Source organism: Phasianus colchicus, chromosome 14 (genome assembly GCF_987193195.1).
Source record: "Phasianus colchicus chromosome 14, bPhaCol1.hap1.1, whole genome shotgun sequence".
NCBI classification, from domain to species: Eukaryota; Metazoa; Chordata; class Aves; order Galliformes; family Phasianidae; genus Phasianus; species Phasianus colchicus.
This window is the reverse complement of record NC_143449.1, coordinates 6,649,131-6,669,382: the sequence shown is the minus strand read 5'-3', so window position 1 is coordinate 6,669,382 and position 20,252 is coordinate 6,649,131. Positions and strand designations below refer to the sequence as shown.

Here is a 20,252-nt window from a genome sequence, read left to right as displayed (position 1 = left end):
GTTGGCCTTATTTACTTAAGATTACAGGCAAGTATTTGCACAGGCAGGGTAGCTCCCCTCTCTGTTCAGCTGAGCTTACTATTCTGTTTAATCTGTTTGTTTTGACTAATCATAGTCTCTTTCAATCTGCCCTGTATCTGCCCACACAACCCAGTGCTCACTTCACAAAGGCTTTGCTATCAGGCAGCGTTGCTATGGCTGTAGGTAGGCATTGCTGCTGACCCAGGGCAAAGCACACCTGTGTACCTGTCTGTCATTTGGGGCCTGGGAAGTGGAGAAGGTGCAGGGGTGTTGTGTATGTGTTTGATGCTTCTGCTGTGACCTTTACTGTTCACAGAAGTCAGACTGAATTAATTCCTGCCCATAGCATTTCCTGTAATGTTTCAGAGCATAGTGTTGTTTCTGGGCTGCCTGCTGATAATACTTCTCAGGCTGCCTTATCATGTGGCTTTGAGTAGACTGCTTCTCCAAGTCAGCTCTTTTATTATACCATACTCTGTGTATGTAAGCAACCAGTGAGACCTGGTAATTGTGAGGTGAAGCTTACGCTTTCGGAGTTAAACTGTGGAGCAGCATATAGTCTTCTCAGCCTGAACTCAGCAGCCTTTTGCTATTCTGGTATGTTCAACATTACCTGCAAAGCCAGGAAGCATCATATTGCCTCTGTTGCTTCCTTTTCGTTTGTTTCTGTGAAAGCAGGTGTGCAACAGGGAAGTCAGATGGCAGTGATACTGGAATTTCTAGCGTTTGTTGGTTTCCAAGGACATCTTAATGAGGTAGAGCATTCAGACTGTGCTGCTGCTATAGGGGTGACCAGAAACAGATGGAGAACTTCAAGGTGAGAAAACATTCTTAAGGAGAGCTGTGGTAACATAGTTCTGTGTTTAGTTGAATGGATAGACAGCCAGTGCAGTAGCCTATTATGCCTTTTAGGAACCAGTAGCAATATACATCTGGAACTTGTAACTCTCAACTGCCACCAACCCATCAAGATGCCATTTAGTTAAGTTTTCAGTAGGGTACGATCTATAAAATTCACTCAGCTTTACTAAAAGTGCAAAAGTGCTGTACGTGCTGTCAAATCCATTTGAAACAATAAGGCAGCAGGAAGCTGGGATTCTTCAGGTGATTGCATAAGATGTCCCTCACTGAGTGAGTCTGTGCAAGTCTGCAGTTAGGAGTGATTTCAGAGCATCTGATGTTCCAGGGGAGATAGGAAGTGAAATATCAAACTGATACTTAAAACTTGGGGTAGCTGATCATTTTTCCCTTAGTCCAGGGTCAGGTGCTTGGCTGTAATGAAAGTTCAAGGATACTGAACAAGTTTCAGGACTGCTCCTCTGCTAATCTGCACTGTGAACTTCACTGAAAGTTTGGTAGTTGAAGATATGGCCATGGCATGGCATCTTCCAGGGATCAACGTAAGGTAGAGACTATTCTTCATGTAGTTAGAATAGCAGAGAAAGTAATTTAAGCTTGAGGATTTCTCATATTGTAGCAATCTCCAGTTCCTAAAAGTCCTCGGTGAAAGAGGGGTGTCTGAGCCAAAGCGTTTTTCAAAGAGACTTAAAAATACGTGGGCTTTATACCCATGTAGTGTTACTGAAGGAAAGGAGGACTGTCTGCTTCAGAGAGGCTGGTTTACACCTGTGGAAACGGCAATATGTAACTATAAAATACTATAAAATAGTTTTTATTAGATTAGTTTTGCAACCATCTGCCATCATGACTCAGAGATAAAGCGCGAGGCCAAAAGGTATGGCATCTTTAAGACATTATGTATGGCCACAGGATTTGTGAACTGATTCAGCTACCAGTAGTTGAGATTATCCTATTTTATTAGCTGTTCTTTAGTCTTGGGTAGATTTTAGGTCTGCTGTTTCTATCTACTGGTCTGCAGTGTGCTTTATTTACCTTTGTGCATAAATGATTTGTGAAGGTAGCTGTAATTTTCTTTCCCTTGCAAGCTTAAATGAGTTTTGCATTATGGTCCCCAGAGGTTGTCAAAACTAGGCCGTGTGCTGTTCCTTCCCTCTTTCCCCACATACAAATAAAATACAGGAAATGGGATAGAAATTGTAGTACAAATGAGTGCATTCCAATTAAAATCAGTGATGAGAGGAGAAGTAAGGAAAGTATTTTTTGTCAACAATAGTTGAACATTATTTTTGTTAGAAAATGGATCCCTTAAGTTTTTGAAACTGGTGGCTTAAGAACAATTTAATCAGGTTATTCTAGTGTTAGTGAGGTAGGGTATAAACAGAGATAATATCTTTTATTTGGCTGATGCAGTTGCAAAAATTAGATAAGCTTTCAATTCACATGTCTTTCTGTAAGTAAGCTGTTACAAAATCCTTATTAGTAATTAACAAACTTTTTCTTAGAAGGGAAATTAATTCAATAGAAGCCTCTTCAGGTTTTCTTTATTGTTATATTTTTACTTTCCCTTTAAATTACATTTGTGTTCCCTTCTGATTATCTTTGAAGTTAAAACTTTGCATGTGAAATGCTAATATAGGAGTACAGGGCTTCCAGAGGTGGTCTGGACATTCATAGTGTTAGTGAAGGTGAGGTGCACTGTGTTAACATTCTTATTTTTTCAATATATGTATGGAAATTGCAGCTGATCTAATAGAATTGTCTTAAATTCTTAAGTTGGAACCAGACCAGAGTATATTGCTCAGCAGTAAAGTTTGCTTTATGAATTACTATTTTGTACATTTAGTACAGTGGGATTGATCTCCAAAGGTATTACTAATAGTCTTAGACTGTTATTATTCAAAATGCTTAATAAAGTGCGTAGTTTTAATGATTGTTGCTTCTGATAATGTGTGAAATGAAAAGGTGATGTATTGACACCTTAATTTTTAAATGACTGATTAACCCTACTGAAATTGAGCAACACTGTAATAAAACATTATACAGACTCATGTTTGCCTGTCAGAAGTGTAGACATTAGATTCTGCTGAAACCTGGAACTGATGATATTTCTAAATCTCATTTTAGACAATAAAAACTTGTTTTGAACTATTGTAGCCATGAATTTTGCAAATACCACTTTAATTTGGGTAAATCCTCGAACGTGTCGTAGTGGAATATAATTGTTTAGTAATAAAATGGATTATTTTGTAAACTCACAGTACCAGAAACTCTAAGTGAAGTATACAAATCTGAATTTATTGAGTAGGCTTAGTTATTCTCTGTGAGTCAATTCAGTAAGTAGGTCTGTAATGATTTTGTGCATACAGTGCCAGGTCGTTATTTCAGGAACTGTTGCTTATCAGAACTGTCTCCTGCCTTTTCTCAAAATGACAAAGCTGAATTGTATGCTGGCTCTAGGAAGTCAGGGAAAAATCCCTTTTGCTTTAATGATGGATTAAATGCTCCTCCTTATTTCATTGTGAAATGAAAAGGAAATAATGTTACTGCGCAGATAGAAGAAGCATGCTTTAGTAAATATGTTTCTTGTATGTTTGTATGTGTGGGGATATAACTGCCTTTTTTTTTTCATTTATTAAAAGGAGAGGGGAGTGGAACAGTGACAACACTTACAGTATTAGTTTTGTAATTACTGGTCTATTATTCCTGAGAAAACCTTGCTAGACCTGTGTACTCAATGGTATGTGATATGCTGTTTCCTTAGTAACACTTCCTGAAAGAAAGCAAGGCAAAGACTGTAAATGGGAGGACAGGAAAGGAAGAGTGTGTAAAGATGCTTTTTAAATAAAAGGAGAGTTATCAAATATTGGCAACAATTTTGCTGGGAAAACTGAATTAGAGAATATGAATTCTTGGGTCAGGGAGGTGTGTTACTGCATTTGGTGGGACAGACTTATTCTGTGAGGTGACTGTGCTATGAAAGGTAATTGGGGATCTAGGAGAAATGGAATTCTGGAATTAAAAATGATCACTACAGAGTCACTGAGTAAGGCTGGGAGGCATTCTGCTGAGGCTGTCCTAATTGCCAGGTCTCAACCTTAGAATTTGGTGTAACTAAGAAAACTCTCTACTTATTTCCTCATCATATTGAAGGGGAAAAAAACCAACTGCAGGCAAAGAGAGCATGCATTAAAACCCAAGAATTCCAAGAATATGATTCTCACAAAATGCATGCTTTGGAAAAGCCAAATTGACTTGCATTGGTTGACATAATTTGTAGTATCCTGAAAGAATCAGATATTCCTGAAATTCGACTGAATGTCGATGAGTAACTGGGGATATCCCACGGTTACTCAGACTTTCCAGATGGGTTTCAGGGAGGAGCCATGTCATTTGTGACTGGGCTTTCCCACGACGCTCTTGTTTTTCTTGTACTTCCCACACAGTCTCCTTTTTTATGTGAACAAATGCTGTACTGCTCGGGAGTTCAAAGGCACTGGTCTAGGTGGGTTGGCACACTAGTTAAGTTGAATGTCAGGTTTTTATTTGGCTTTATTACTTGACATAAATAATTGGGAAGGAGGGTGGGGTTAGGGAAATGGGCAGCTCTGGTTTTCTTAGCAAAGCTTTAAAATTCATTGCCAGAACTCATATTCTTCCATTAGTGATACGGAGAGTCATTGGTATTCCAAGGGCTTTTTTGGTGAACTTTTCTGTCTTGTTGTATGACAACTCTGAGAGGGACTGTTTTTCAAATTGTTTCCTAAAATAATCTGCTAGAATGAAAATTGTTTTCGGTTGAGAGTTTCAGTGACTTCTTAGTTTCTTAAGCACTACAGAGAGGTGTCAGATTAAGAGCCAGTGCTGAGCAGCACCAGGTGAAACTGTGTTGACGCAGGAGAGAAGCGTAAATGGAAAGTGTCTCACAGCAGTTGTGTTTTAAAGGAAGATTTTGCACGTATGGGAACTCGTAGCTAGGACAGAATAGGAGTTGGCATAAAGTTACCTGCTTCTGGGCAAGCTTCTCTCTCTGGCTGTTCTCAGCTCAGCAGGAAATGTTTATTTTCAGTACTGAGTAAGGGACATTTCCTTACATTATTATTACTAAGGGGGGGAAAAGCCCCAAACCAAACAACAAAAAAAAACCCTTCCCAGTGCACATATGGGGCAGTGCTACACGTGAGAGGGATATTCACATAATTGTGCCTCACTTCCTATGATGCTAGAAACTGAGGTGCAGCAGTGGTGTATTTGATACCTGAGATAGTGGAAATAAATGTAGTTTTATTCTGTTCAAGAAGCTGCATTATGTGAAATCTACTGTTTTAGTAGATGTTATCAGGGATTAAATGAGGCTAAAGGAAAAAGAAATGTCTCATACACGTACAAGCTGTTAAAATCTTTAAACTCTCTAGCTTTGTGTGGGAAGGACTGTGGGAAAGGAGTCTCGATTAAAGTTCTCAGTCTGTCAACACCTCCTCCATTTAGGAGTTTTCTGATGCTTCCTATTGAGACTGAATAACGAAGCCACAGCACGAACTGGGTGTGGGAGACTAGGCTCCGAAAGCCCTCATTATCTCTGTGCACTTTAACACAAAAATGTTGAAGCTCTTAAAATGTAACTTGCTATTTTCATAGTCCAGAGTAATGAGAATTAAAATGCGCTTGTCAGCTGTAGCAGGATTTTATGGTGTTTTCAGTCAGTGCCAACAGATACTTGTTTCTGAAACTCATTCCAGTTGACACCAGGAACAGGGAAGCTGTACCTCGTGTCCTTTGCGGAGCTGTGCACTTGAGAAGGTAGAAAAGCCCTTGGAAGAAGTAGCAGCCCATCTGCCTCTGGTTGGACATGAGCAGCCATGTACAATGCTGAAGAATGTCTGAATGCTCATAAGCCTCATAGCACCTCTGACTGGGGTTCTCCAGAACTCTCATAACCCTCAGCAGCCCATACTTTCTGCTTCTATCATTTACTTATTTGTGGGAATGTAATCTCCTAAAAATAGGTGTAGCCTGGCTTGACTTTTCTAATTGGCAAGTGAAGTTTAACTATTCTTTTGATGCATTAAAATAGGAGGGAATATATATGTACCTGAGAAGAACAGGTTTTTTTCCTAACCTAATTTTAAAATAAAATACTAGGGACAAGAAGAGTTGAGGTTAGTCTCTTCTCTTTGAACTCTTGATGCCATTTTCAACTGTACTCTGTAAAAGCGAGAGATAGCAACTTGTACTTTCTTTTATATATAAAACACTCCATCACAGATTTCTGCTTTGTGTGAATTTTTGAAACTGTTTTAAAATATGAATGCGTATAGATAACCACTGTGAGTAGCTTTTTGACTGTAGTGGAAAATGTTTTTTTTTGACCTTTGGTACCAATTTGCAGTCTACAAGATCTCTTAGCTTACATTCAGGTTTGTTGTTCCACTGCAGTTACAGTATATTTTCTTACTGCGCATTACTTGCAATAAAGGGCCGGTAGTCATGCAAGTAGTCTCTCCATCTGTACAAGTACATATATAAATAACTCCCACGATAACTTAGGGAACTTATGCAGATGTTAAGGAGTGCTCTGATGAGCCTGAGCACAGCTCTTGGGGAATTCCCCATCTGTCATAAGTTGTAAGCCCAGCCTTACTGAAATAGGCCTTCGTGCAAACGGCAATTACTAGAGTGTCCTGTAAGCCTTTGTTTCAAAAGAAGATGTTGGAAACTTTTATCACCAAGAAAGTGTGATTTTTGTTATAGTAAACAGTGTTATGCCTTTTTATTTTTTAATGTGTTTTGAGTTGAATAGATTTCATGTGGTTTAGATGAAGAAGGGAAGAAAAGCTCTTGATTTTCAGAGCACTACAACTTTTTGCTGCTTCCAGCTCAAGTAATTCTAATGGCTTACACTTCTGTAATATCATGAACTGTTACAAGCTGTCTGCAACATACAGTTCATTTGGAAGTTTAGACACCAGCCTATCTGCTAGTAGCTGTTCTGGTATTTCATTCCATAGCAAAAGCCAGGTTAGACGTACATTCACAATGGTGCATTCAAGTGGCAAGCATCAGCTCAGGAGACTTGTCTTTTTTGTAAGGAAAAGTTGCTGAAATTAATGATTTAAAATGAAAATATATCTAGTGTTTGATGGAAAAAATCAGCAATTCCTTTTCTTCAAACACTGGTTTATATTCTGCTCAACTAAAGTGTCAGTGTAAAGCCAAGAAACATTTAAAGTCAAAATGGATTGACTCAATTGTACGCATGCTGGAAGAGGCTTGAGTGACTGCATTTGAGAAGGAGACAAAAAAACAGCCACGTGTATACATAGATATTTTTAACAGCTTTGATTCTCATGGAAGACAATGAAGAGCTTTTTCTGTTACTTGTAGGCTGTTTTTTTCTAGACGTTAATACCATACAGGTACACAGATAGCATGTTGGTTCTGCCATGAAGAGAGAGGGTGTTTATATTTATGAATGTGCAGAAGGGAGAGGGAAAATGTGATTTTAAAATAACTGGAAGGTCACTGCAACCTCAGCCCTCTGACGGTATCTCTGCTTTTCAGCAGAATTATTTTTACACGTTCTGTCAAGGAATCGTTTTGTTTCTGTTCCCAGAAGCTTCTACACAATTTGCAAGCTAGTTAGCTGGCCCTTTCTCATCTCTGCTGAGGATGCATTCTGCAGTTTGCTCACTTAGCTAGAGAGGCTTTATTTCCTTTGACCTAGACTGCTAATCCCTCATTGCAGAGTGCGGCAGCTGTGCTTTGTCTGTGGAGGTCTCTGCACCACATGCAGCCTCATTTGTTTGAGCAACCCCCTCTTTGTGTTCAGCTCTTTCAGTTACTAAAAGGGTGACTTTCTGTTTTCTTGCTCCATGAACTTGATAGGGTTTGTTGTTGTTTTTTTTTGAAGCCTACAATACATAAGTATTTTCAGAAATGCTGGTTTACAAGAGCTGTTTTTTGTACACTTTCACAAAACTGTTTGAGTCAAGTATTCCTGTCATTCAGGAGGTGAACTGTCTGTGGGCTGCATTCTATAAAAGGTGATGAAACCTAGTTCCATTTAAACATTAAACACTTTAGATATGTTGAATTGTAGCTCTGATGGATGTAATTAAAAATAAACCAGTTTTGTGCCCATGTTGTATCCTCTTTCAACACTGGATGATCAAACTTCAGTTGCTCTTGGGATAATTTGCTCAGTTAAACGTTTTAAAATATATACGTAGCAATCTAAGATGTTCAAGTAGTTTAAAGCTAAGTTAACTTGAGAACTAAACAGAATTATTTGCTCTTTTAGGCTTTTACTGTGGTGAATGGCAGAACTCCCATTGCCTCCAAAGGGAGAAGAATTTGGCTTGTTTGTTTAAGAGGACATGATGTGAAATATTTAATTAGCAAGCACAAATGTGACATTTCAATTAATTTCATAGTCAGATGTATTCAGGTTTATACTTTGAGTTCTAATGATCTTTTATTCTTTAGCTGAACAGAATTTTCAAATGCATGTAGTGCTGCCAAGTTAAATGGATTCCTTCACCACTTATGTTACCATTTGTGAGGTTGCAGACAGATGTAGTCCAGCCTAACCTGAACCTTTTGTCTCTTCTTTGTTTCTGAACTTTCCATTGCATTCTAGCATTTTTTTCTACTCAAAATCTGGTTTTGAGTGGAAAACACATGGAGAGCAACAGCTGGCTGACTTGGAATTGAACGTAATGTTTAGCTGAGCTTGCAAAGACTCTGTTGCTTGGATATCTTGACCTTGGATATAGCGATCGGTAATTGCTCCATCCAGTTACTTCTATAAGCTGAATGTGTTGGCATTGAGGGTACCTCCTGAAGTCAAAAGAACTGTGGCAGAAAACGAGAGGGAGTACAGGGATGAAACAGTGAACTGATGTCATGAAAGACAGAAGTGATGGATTTCCTAAAAGGGGAAAGAGAAGGTGGCATATGGACAGCTTCCTTGTGTGGTAGGAGAAGGGAAGGAAACATGCAGACATCAAAGCCTCCAGATGTGTAGAGTGGGTGTACGTATCTAAAGCTTACTCTGTTTTTGAATTGTTGTGTAGAGGTATTGAGCAATCATAATTTAGTCTGCAAGACGCTGAGAAACAAATGTTGACAACCTTTGTTTGTTGCCTTTAATAACTAAGTTTTGTTCTAATGCAACAATTCTCACGCAGGAGTGTCTAGAAATCAAAATGCTTTCTTCTGTGCCTACGCGTTCCTGTGAAATAAGGAGTGGCTATTTCTTTCCCTTAGGTCTTACTACACATGCTGCACCACAAGGGATCCATCTTGTGCTTTTTACTGCATTTATAAAAACACTGAGAATTAGATGCCACAAGCTCGTACATTAACCATTACACAGAACAGCACTACATTTGCATCTCTTTGTTGGTGCAGTGTGTAGTCACAGTATGTGCAAGAGATTGCTGTCGGGTTAGAGCAGGCAGAAAAGTACAACAAAAAAGCAGCTGGTTTAAACATAACCCAGGCTGTGTAGAGAGGTATTGATGAACAGCGTATCTTAGGGAATTGCCAGGGTGCTGTTCAGCTCTCTGTGTTATGAGTGGTCATATTCCTGTCTCTAAGATTGTGTGGACCCTCAGTAAGCAAACTATGTTCATCTGTATCTTCATAGTTTAGAATGTTTTATTATCTTCATATTTTTTTCTGTGAAATGTTTAGAGTGAAACCTCATGTGAATATGATGTTTTTTCTTCTCAAATCAACTACTACATATTCTAGCATGCTTTTTGCTTTCCTTATTTTTAACCTGATTATAGGTAATTCCCTGATAACTGTAGTTCCAAACTATTGACCATAGAACATTAGTTTCTGTATTTCTAATAAGCAGGATCAAAATTGAATTCCATCTGCAACATCAGCTGAATTGAATCATACAGGCAGCTTTAAATAAAAACAGCTAAAGTGTAGCCTGTAGTACTTCCAGTGACAACAGCTGTATTGAGACTATTGAGTACTCTTTTGTTCCAGGCTTTCAAGTGTATGATAAGAATAAACTTTTTTTTAAGCAAGTCACGGGAAATTGAAAGTTCAAATGATATTCCACATGTTTAGGTATCATTGCACTGCTGAGTTTAGGAACGTATAATTTTTCCATATCTGTTGAAGGGGAGGCTTTTGACAATGCATAAAGAACTACAAATGTTTCTGTTTCTACTTTTTAAAAATTATGACTTGGGCATTTCTGTAGAGGTGAGCACCAAGCACTGTTCCGTGAGCTGATGATGTGCAGGTTGAGTTTAGCAGTAAAGTGGCCCAAAAGATTTTGACTTCAGTGTCTGCTTTGGGGTGAGCAGGTCAGTACTGAAAAACCTGTTGAAGATGTAAAGAATTGCAGGTATAACTTTTGGGATTTGAGTGGTCACTGTTACTTGAGCTTAAGAGTTCTATATCTAATTGAAGAGTTCACTCTTGTTAATTATCTAAACTTTGCCATCTGCTGGAGAGCCCGTTAGTGGCACTGTAAGTTAGTCCAGTTGGAGCTCAGTTTTGGCTCGTCTTTTATTTCATATGTTCACCAAGCAAAAGCCTGCACACCAGACCCTGGTCAGTTTTGCTGTGCAATTTTTTAATGAGCATCTGGAGCGACAAGGGTAAGCTTACTGTGTTATGTTGTGGGATTGTTCTACGTGCTGTGGATTTGCTTTTGATGTGTATCAAAACAGGACATCTCCCTGGCAAGTGACACCTTTCAGCTTCCTCAGAGTTGACACACAGTGTCATGCCTTTCAAAACTGCATGGTCCTCATTTATCCCAGCACGATAAAGATGGTGGGAGAGGTGAAGGAGAATAAGGGAAAAGTCAGAAAAGAAGCTGCCACTTATGAAGAAACTGTGTATGCAGCTGCTTTACCTTGTGTGCGACAGCAGCCAAAAAATGCTGTCAGTTGCAAAACAATTCAGAATACAAGCAACTGTTTTGTATGGATTTTCTAGCTCACTCTGTTCAGTTCTAGAAGTATGGAGTGCATTCGACATTGCAGTTCTACCTTCTCTTGCTGGACTTAAGCAAATGCAAAATAATTGCACGCTTCGTGTTGTAATTTACTACAAAGTGTACTTCTCTGCAACTTGCCTGATCTGGTATGTGGAGAGCTGGAATTTAGTATTTCATTTGTGAATGTGTACTTGCAACCTGCTAGTGAAGCTCTGCATCTTTTAAGTTAGATTAATTTAAGAAAAACGTAGATTTTCAGTGTAATAGCCGTTTTACAGTAATGCAGAATGACTCCCTCACTCTCTGTGGGATTAAAGCAGTATGAGAAAAATGGAGTTCTGACATCTTTGCTCTTCCTTCACGTACAAGGAGAAAATTAATTCCTTTAGAACCACAAAAGCAGTGTAGAAATCTTTGGCTTCAGGAAAAAATAAGAATATTGAAGCCATAGAAACTTGAATCTTACAAATGTAATCAGGAAACTGCGGTATTGCTGGTTGTGAGATCCTGCACAGAGAGTGGCAGTCAGTGGCTCATTGTTTGGATAGAGAGATCAGTGATGGATGGTGTCCCTCTGGGGATGGTGCTCTTCAGTATCTTCACCAGTGGGATTAACAGTGGGATCAAGTGCATTGTTAGCAAGTTTGTGGACATGTCACCATACAGTTGACACATCTAGGGGATGGGTTGCCATCCAGACAGTCTGAGCAGTGGGCCTGGGAGAGCCTCATGAGGCCCAGCAGATCCAAGTGTAAGGTCTGCACCTTGGCTGTGGCAACCTCCTGTCAGTACAAGCTGGGGGATGTAAGGATAGAGCACAGCCTTGCCACAAAGGACTTGGGGGTACTGGTGGATGGCAGGCTGGACAACGTAAGCCATCAGTGTGCCCTCAGACCAGAGAGCCAACCATACCCTTGAGATATCCTGTGTTTGTTGCTCTGTACGTTTTGTGGGGTTGACATTGTGCATGTCCCATGAGTCGAGATAGCCAAAGTTGGAAATCAAGATTAAAATAAAGATATGCCTGGAAATCATAGGTATCCTTAGAAATATTCTGTGAATAACATTTTGGTGGTTTCAGCAGTTGGCGGGAAGTGAACTACAGCACTTGTTCAAGGAAAAAACAAGATTCTCAAAGTGTTATCAGCTACACCACAACAGTTTGCTCTTTAGTTGTGGGTGTGTGGCACAACACACGCGTGTGCATAAGGATATGCAGACGACTCGAAACACAGCTGGCAGCTGGTATGTCAGAAGGTCATGCAGCCATTCAGAGGGAACTCAACAGGCTGGAGAAAAGGACTCTTGTAGTTCAATAAGTTTACAGTCCTGCCCTTCAGGAGGAACAGCCTGGGCACGAGGACGTGCTGGGGGCACCCAGCTGGGAAGCAGCCTGGCAGGAGAGGATATGGGTGCTCACCAAGTCAAACAAGAGCCAGCAATGTCTCTTTGCTGCAAAGAAGGCCAATGGTATTCTTGGGTGCATTAGGCAAAGTACTGCCAATATGAGGATGCAGGTGATCCTTCTCCCCGCTCAGCACTGGTGAGGCTGTATCTAGAGATCCAGGTCCAATTCTGGGCCTCCCAGTACAAGAGAGACCAGGACATATTGGAGGGAGTCCAGCAAATGACCACACAGCCCAGTGCTGAAGGGGCTACAGTGCATCTCCTGTGAGGAAAGATAGGGTTGGCTGTGGTTGTTTGCCCTGGAGAAGAGGAGGCTTGGGAGGGATCCTCCCCTCTCACTGAAGGGAAAGTGCAAAGAGGATGGAGCCAGGCTCTGTTCTATGGTGCCCAGTGTCAGGACAAAAGGAAAGGACACAAACTGGAATACTAAAGGCTCCATCCGAACATTGGGAAACACTGTTCTATCGTGCAAGTGCTGGAGCAATGGCAAAGGTTGCCCAGGGAGATGGAGTCACCTCCTCTTTAAGGTGTGGGCCTGGGCACCCTGCTCTGGTGGCCCTGCTAGAGCATGGGTTGGTCCAGCTGGATCCAGAGGTCCCTGTCAAGCATCTGATTCTTTGATAAACTGAAACCATTTCCATTTGTGGCTGCAGTCACTATCAAACTCAGGATATATTAATTTTTTGTTTTTTTTTTTCTTTATTTCCATGACTCTTTACCTACATGCTGTGATGCCTGCTATGGAAATGATTTCACACAAATTCAGTTATGGATGTGTTTGTACAGCATGAGGAACAGGTGATAAAAGTATCTGTATTCGTGTACCTGAAGAAACAGTTCATTGTGGTATATCCTAATTGCCTCTGTTCACGTTTCAAGAATACTACAAATGAAATAATCTGAATTATTCTTTTTATTCCTCACGTATTTGAATTGTACTCAAGTTGGCACTTGTGTGATATACCTTTCAAGTATTCCCAGTACAATACTGCAGTGTTGAGAAAAATCTCTGCTTTGCAGCCAGCTTTTTTTTAATTTTTAATACAGCTTTTGTTAACTCTTCGATTATTACATTTTCTTTTCTTCAGCATTCTTCTTAATGCAGCCCCATTAAGTGGGGGTTGTTAAGTTTTGCTTCTGTTATTACAGCAACAGTTCACTTCAGGTTTGTTCTTGACCGTGAGCTCATGACATGACATGACTTGCACAGCACTGCTCTCAACACAAACCCCACTGGGCACCTCTGTCATAACGCACAGAGATGATGCCTTCCCATGGGGGAGGATGCAGTTGTGCTGCAGTAAGCTGCAGTAATGTTTCAGAACCTTGTCCGTGGTTTCTGGTAGCATGTCTCAGTGGCAGATTTAGATGAATGGCTTACCAACCAAGCACTTCAGGTGTCCAAACACTTAATTTAGGTAAGCGTTTTTGTTGTCTTTTCTTTAGAAGAATGTTACTGTTTTCAAAACCAAAGCAACTAAAATAGTATTAGAATATTCCTTTTTTCCTCTTAATCTGGATGGCTGCAGCTAAACTGCTGGGAGTGTGAAGCCACTGGAGGGAGGAGAAACAGATGGGGGGAGGGCTTTCCTGGCATACTTCAGTTTTCAGGAGTTAAGAAAATAGATTGAAGAGCCAAAATGCCAGATCAGTATTTTATTTCTCCTACCTGAAACACTGCTGCAGTGTGATCATCAATTAGGCACAGTTATAGAATTATTTCTGTGCAAAATGTCAACAAGTGTGTGGGGGGGTTGTTATTTTTTCTTTCCTCCTACTCTGTGACTGCCACTTAGCAACGTAGTGTGCAGGAAGTAGAAATGTTGTTCTTTCCCTTTCTATCTCCCAAATGGAAGGGAGGGTTCAGGAAAAGCACAGAAGACGTCATTCACAGTTGTTTTGTTTCCTGGAAATTCTGAAGTCCGACAAAAAAAAAAAGGAAAAAAGAAAGACAATGTAATTTTGAGTGAATCACTCCTTGAAATCTCCTTGAAAGTTGGCAAAATCTCTCCCACTTAAGTCCTCCTTCTGAAGACAAGCATACTCTGCCCTGTTCTAGCTTAAAAATAATTGCATATTGTGACACGGAAGCTCTAAGACTGTCCTGATAGCTGATTTTGGTGACTTGCATAAGTGCTCTTCAGTTTCTTCTTTATTGAAGTTATTCAAGGAAAAGAAAAATCTTAACTAACGTCAAATATGTGCAACTCTGCAGTGAGACAAACTATGACTATCACATTTTTTTCTGAAATCCTGTCACTAAGTGTCTCTCACTGCTGTTATCTAAAATCCAGTCAGCTTGCCACCTGTTCATTTCAGGATGTTTTAACTGAAGAGGCCCTTTGGGCTCAGTTGATCAACACAGGATCATTTATTTGTAAAATGCATTTTCTAAGTTACCTCTTCTAAGCATATTCCTCTTGATGAATGAAGAATAACTGAATGACACTTGCTGAAATGAATGAAAAGGGTTTTCATCAGGTAGTTTATGAAGCCATTTGCCTGCAGTGTAAAAGTAGTGCCAACATACTGTGTACTGGGAGAGTGCAGTAGCTCATAATATATGGTCTTATACCTATTGTTCATCACTGTGGTGACTGTATTCAGGAAACTGTTGTTTACTTTAGATGCCAAAAGTTAGTTTGTTTTATTTTGTGCCCTGTGTAGGAAACTGGATTAATTAAGAAGTGATCAGTACTAGAGCGGACTTAAAAACTAATGGATTTGTTTTAATTCATTAGCCTAAGTTTATCCATTCTGTTTTGATTAAGCTGGGAGTGGTATCTCTACACTGTGGACTGAGCAGATTGTGAAAGCGATGCAGTCACAGAAAGATTTTTAGGAGTCAGAGAGCTTGGATTCTGTTCCTGGTTCTGTCTCTGATTCACTGCGTAAACGTCCTAAATGCCATCAGTCACTCCATGACTCTGCCTCATTTACACTTCCTATAAAAGCAGCCTAGTGCTTACATCGTGCCCAATATTTGACTGTTTCTTTTGCATCTTCTGTGTTATGTTAAAGCTCCCAAAGTAATTTCCAGTATTTACACAACTCTATCCAGTTTTTCCTAACCTCTACCCAGTTTGGGTCTTCCCACAAAGATAATTTGGTGAGAAATTTAATTATTACTATGATTATATAATAATAAAATAGTAAGTATTTAATTCATTTAATGCCTTTGTTCATCCACACATAAATCCCTCTGCACTTTTTGCAATGCCCACATGCTAGGAAACTTTACAGAAGCTTTACATTTAATCATGATGATTTTCATGGACCTCTAAACTGATCCGTTTCTGTGTTTGATTTCTTCCATTTCTATCCTGCTGTTTGTCACCTGGCTGCCACATCACATGAAGAACCAGAGGTTCTTGAAGATTGAGGTTGATTATTGTATCTCTCTTAGCATTTTTGTTCTCTACAGAGATTACAGCAGGAGAGCACAGTTGTGAATTGTGCTCACCTGCTCGTACTATTGCTTTAGTAAAGTACTGTGAGAATATCTCAAACAAGGTGTAGACCTAAGGAATATAAGCTTTAATTATATTGTCACTAAATTTCATGCTGCTGGTTGTAACTCAAAATTGCTTAAACTATTTCTTTATCTTTGCATCTTTTCAGTGTCTTTAAAGAGTTCGCAAACCTTTTTTCATATTCCCAAGTACAAAGAGGAGCAGAGCATGAAACATGAATTTAGTGAAAACATTTTTGTGGAGAGCTTCTGGGCAAATGAGCTTCGTTTAAGCAGGAGCTGTGATGTGCATTGCACAGCTCAGCCCAAGGAAAAGTGGTTGTTGAGAGTACTTTGTGTTTTCTTGGCTGGCGTTAGGTCTGTCTTAGTAGGACACAGAAGACTTCATAAATCAAGTATATTTAATGAGGAATGCTGTGTGTGCATGCATGTTGTGTCTAAAAATAGTGTTCTTTGAACAGGATTCAATTTTGACTTTGCCTGCTATGCTTTTAACATGAAGCAGAACCCCATGTGGAAAAACTAATGTCATTTTATTGGCCAGCTAAAATTCCCTCTGCTTGGCACTGCTTCTTTTCAACTCCAAGTACTTCTAGTTAGTCAGCAGCAGGATATGTAAATTCATCCTGGGCATTAGGAAATAAAGAGCAGATGCTGTAGAAAATGGGTTTTTTTAATAGTGTTTTTTTTTCCTTTAAAGCTGCTTTTTTTCTATTAAATTGAACTTTGCTTAGTTTTCCAACTTACTTTACTAATTATTTCCACTTACCTCTCCTTCATTCTAAGCTTAAAAGAAAAAAACGTGGAGTTTATTTTTTAAACCTGATACCTGATATTACCTGTCTTTGCTCCAGTGGAATCCTTTTGTATTTCTAGCAGAAGAATAGCAGAAGAATTTGGCATTGAATAAGATAGTAGAGTCATGATCTGGTAGCACTTCTGTCAAGTAAATGCAACAAAGTCTCTTCTGCTAACGAAGAGTGCCTGCACCGTTACATAGACACTTCATTCTGAGCAGTTCAGACCAGTAGTAAGTTTAAGGGAAGTGTGCACGTGTTTCCTTGTCTCTCTGCTGTGCTTGCTTTAAATTGGTCACTGTGAATCATACTAACAGTAAAAGTGAGGTCAAAGCCTGAATTTACATATGTACATCTTTGTAGAGTGTATGAAGTGTATAATAAGTGCCAAACTGTTGTCTCTAGAAACTGAAATTCTTTTTCCACAGAACAGGAGCTACAAAAGTTAAAGCTCGTGCAAACTTTCTTATGCTGGGTAAGTGCTGAGATCTGCTGGCGTTTCTGCCCGTCTGTTAACCATCGCACAAAGCTAAGCTCAGTGTGGACAGCTGCCCGTGAGGAAGCCTGCTGGATGCCATCCCCTTGTTGTGCTCAAGTCATCACAGTAGTCAGTAGATGGTGGCTTACTAAATATCCTTGAGATAAATTCTAGACTTATTCTGAATCATTGCGGTCTTGAGGATTAGGGATGAATTCGGAAGTGAAACACGTCTAACAACATGTCTGCATTTCCTGTGAACCAAATGTCCAGTTTTAAGCTGGTTTTCCTACATCTGTCACCAGATATAATTTTTTGACTCCTCCGGTCTCATACGTTCAGCATAGGCAGACAAAATATTATCTATGTAGACAACCAGTACAAATAAATGCATTCTCCTTGTCCTCTCCCTTCAGTTTGTTCTGTTGATTGTTTGTGAGCACAGATTTCTCCAGCTAAGTTTTGGGTTTACTTATGGGCACAAAGCTGTTCTGAATGACAGAAACAAACTGTAACATGGGATCTGGAGATGGAGAAAGGAGGAGCATAATATTCTATAGCAAGCAGTTGTGGTGGCATCAGAAGCTTGAATTCCAGTCTCTGATGGGTTTGTTCTGCAGATTGCTCACCTGTTTTCAGCAGCAGCAGTGCTAGCACTGGACACATGCAAAGATGTCCGTAGTGCTATAGGCATTAGGGATCAAGTTCCCAGCAGGGTGTACAGACCAAAAAAGCACCTAGCACTTCTGAAGGGATTGTCTCAGGACTGGCTGAAATGGCACTATATGTGATAAGCAGTGGTGTAGGTATTGTGAGGTAGTTGTGTGAAAGCAAGGCCTTGTGCCAGTTTCAAATTAGTGAATAATGGAATTAGCCAGTCAAGCTTACTAATAGCGTGTGTACTGTGTACTATGCTGCTCTGCTTTCACTAAAGTTCACTACTTTGTTGGCTGTGTTTGCCTGAGGCTTTCTGCCTTTGTCTGCCTTTCAGCTTGCACCGCATTCACAGGAAGGTTTTGTATCGCAGCTTTTTATCAGTATTCAAATTCATCATAAATCACCCACTTTGTGTTTAATTCTCACTGCATTTGAGATGTGGCTTACACGCCATGTGTGACGTTTGTTTCTGTATAACTTACAAGTACCTTAAATTGAGGACGGCTCCCTGTCTAGCAATGCCAGCGCAGCAGATCCTCAGTGAGTGGGACTTTGCCTGGACTTCAGCTTGTGTGGTGGTTGGGATCCTGCAGCCTTTGCTGCGGAACGTTGAAATTCACAAATGCATTTTGGCAGCTTTAGGAAGGGGAAGTGAGTGCTGGATAAACTCCTCAAATCAAGCTGTGCCAAAAAAAAAAAAAAAAAAGCCTTTTCTGTTTTTCTGAAGGGTATAAATTCTTACAGTAGGTGAAATGTTTTGCATGGTAAGACTGCTGCATACATTATGAAAAATGGGGTTAAACAAGGATGGCACATTCATGCATGCTGTTGTTTTATAAGGTAGCTGAACTTGTAGTTTGTTAATGAAACGGTGTTTGTCTCTTTGGGTGCTTTTTGGTGATGTATCCAAATAGATTGGTTACATGATAGAGGTAGAGTATACCTCAGGGAAATGAGAAATTTGCATGTAAGCAAACTTGCAGCAGCATCAGATTCTGTTTGGATTGCATTTTTGTTAATCAAAATATCAAAAGAAGTTTGGGGTTTTCTGATGAAATTTCAAGAGTGTGTTTGCATGCACTTATTAAATAAACTCACGGAGAGCTGTTAAGTGTGGAGATCCCATCTCTGGCTCCGGATTCCTAAGCTTTAAACAGCTGGATTCTCACAGCATTCTGGGCAAGCACACCCTGGGTATTTATTGTGTTCTTGTATTTATCCTTTTTGCCATCTGCTGCTGGTTACTGTTTAATACTAAGCAAGATGGACTTCTGGTTTGAGCTGTCCCTGTGTTCAGAGTATCCCTCCCTTTATGCTTAGATGTGTTTTTCCTATGTGGAGGAATACGAAGGCTGAATTAGCCACTCATATTTTCATCTGTCTCTCTTCAACTGTGGCCATGTAAGTAGATCCCTAATGACTGAAACATCAGGTAACAGAGAAAGGTAACTGCCTGATCTCCTGCAGTTGCACAGCTGGCTTTGCAAATCCCATCAACAGAATCTTGGAGAAGATCATTTGGTACATCTTCAGTGAAAGTCATTACTTAAATATCATGGGCATTATGCTTTAAATCCTGTTAGTGTTCCCAGTTCTTCACATGTCTGTTTGGCACTATCCTACATAAATAAGAGATTTATCTTGGTTAGTTATGTATCGTCCCAACATCTTTTCTCCTTGTCCGTGGGAGATTTGAGTAGGCTTGCCTAGAATTACTCTGAAATACTGGGTAGAACAGACCTACCATCTGTTTCCTAATTTTACAATGAATGTATCTCTATAATGAAAATCTGAATTTCTTATCAATTTTATAATGTAAAAATTTGGAGAAGAGCCTCCATTAATTCCAATGCTGTGTTCTTTTTATTTTTGTAATTGTGACACGTCTGAGAAAAAGCCTGCTTTCCTCCCCACGTCACCAAAAAAGAAGGGGTTCTATTTTAATTCTTCAGTGTATGGCATTCATTCAAGATGGAATGCTATTTCTGGTGAAATGCTTTTGTTAGCTTTAATGAAGTTAGACTACTCTTAACGTAAAATGATGATATCAGCCATGTGCTAAAGGCCATAGACGTGGCTGTAATTGTATTGGGCAGCAGCAGCCGCTGGCTGTAGGCCAAGCAAAAGGAGTAAGAATGATCAAGTTGTTTTATGAAACATGTGAAGAACTCGGTAGTTATTTAACAAGTCTCTTAATGATAGACTCTCCTTACTTAACAAAATCTTAGTTAGCAGATCACTGTTTTTGTTGGAAGTGAGCATGTTTATATTCATACGTTGTATCTAAAATCCTAAGAAAACAAGAAATGATGGGATGCCATACTTGCCTTAACCTTCTCCAATTGAACCAGGTCTTAACCAAACTCATGCAAGTAGGTTCTTAGGTGTTCCTGTTGGTGGTACTGCTTACTGTCTGTTCATGCTTTGCTTTTCAAGGGGTCCTGGAACACACAAAGAAGGTTTTTCCTGTTACTGAGCTCTGTCAATTAGGTGTATGTTCATCTGTAGAACGGTACCTTAGCCTGAGGATTAATGTAGCTGTTTGCAAGCTTCCATGTTACTAATCATTACCTCTGCTTTGCAGAACAC

General features: G+C 39.7%; 1 protein-coding gene across 2 annotated transcripts in view; it reads left to right on the top strand.

Moving 5' to 3' along the window:
* Window positions 1-20,252, top strand: part of AMMECR1 (AMMECR nuclear protein 1) — a 99,730-nt gene that overhangs the window by 64,227 nt on the left and 15,251 nt on the right. The gene's annotated exons all lie outside the window — the stretch shown is intronic.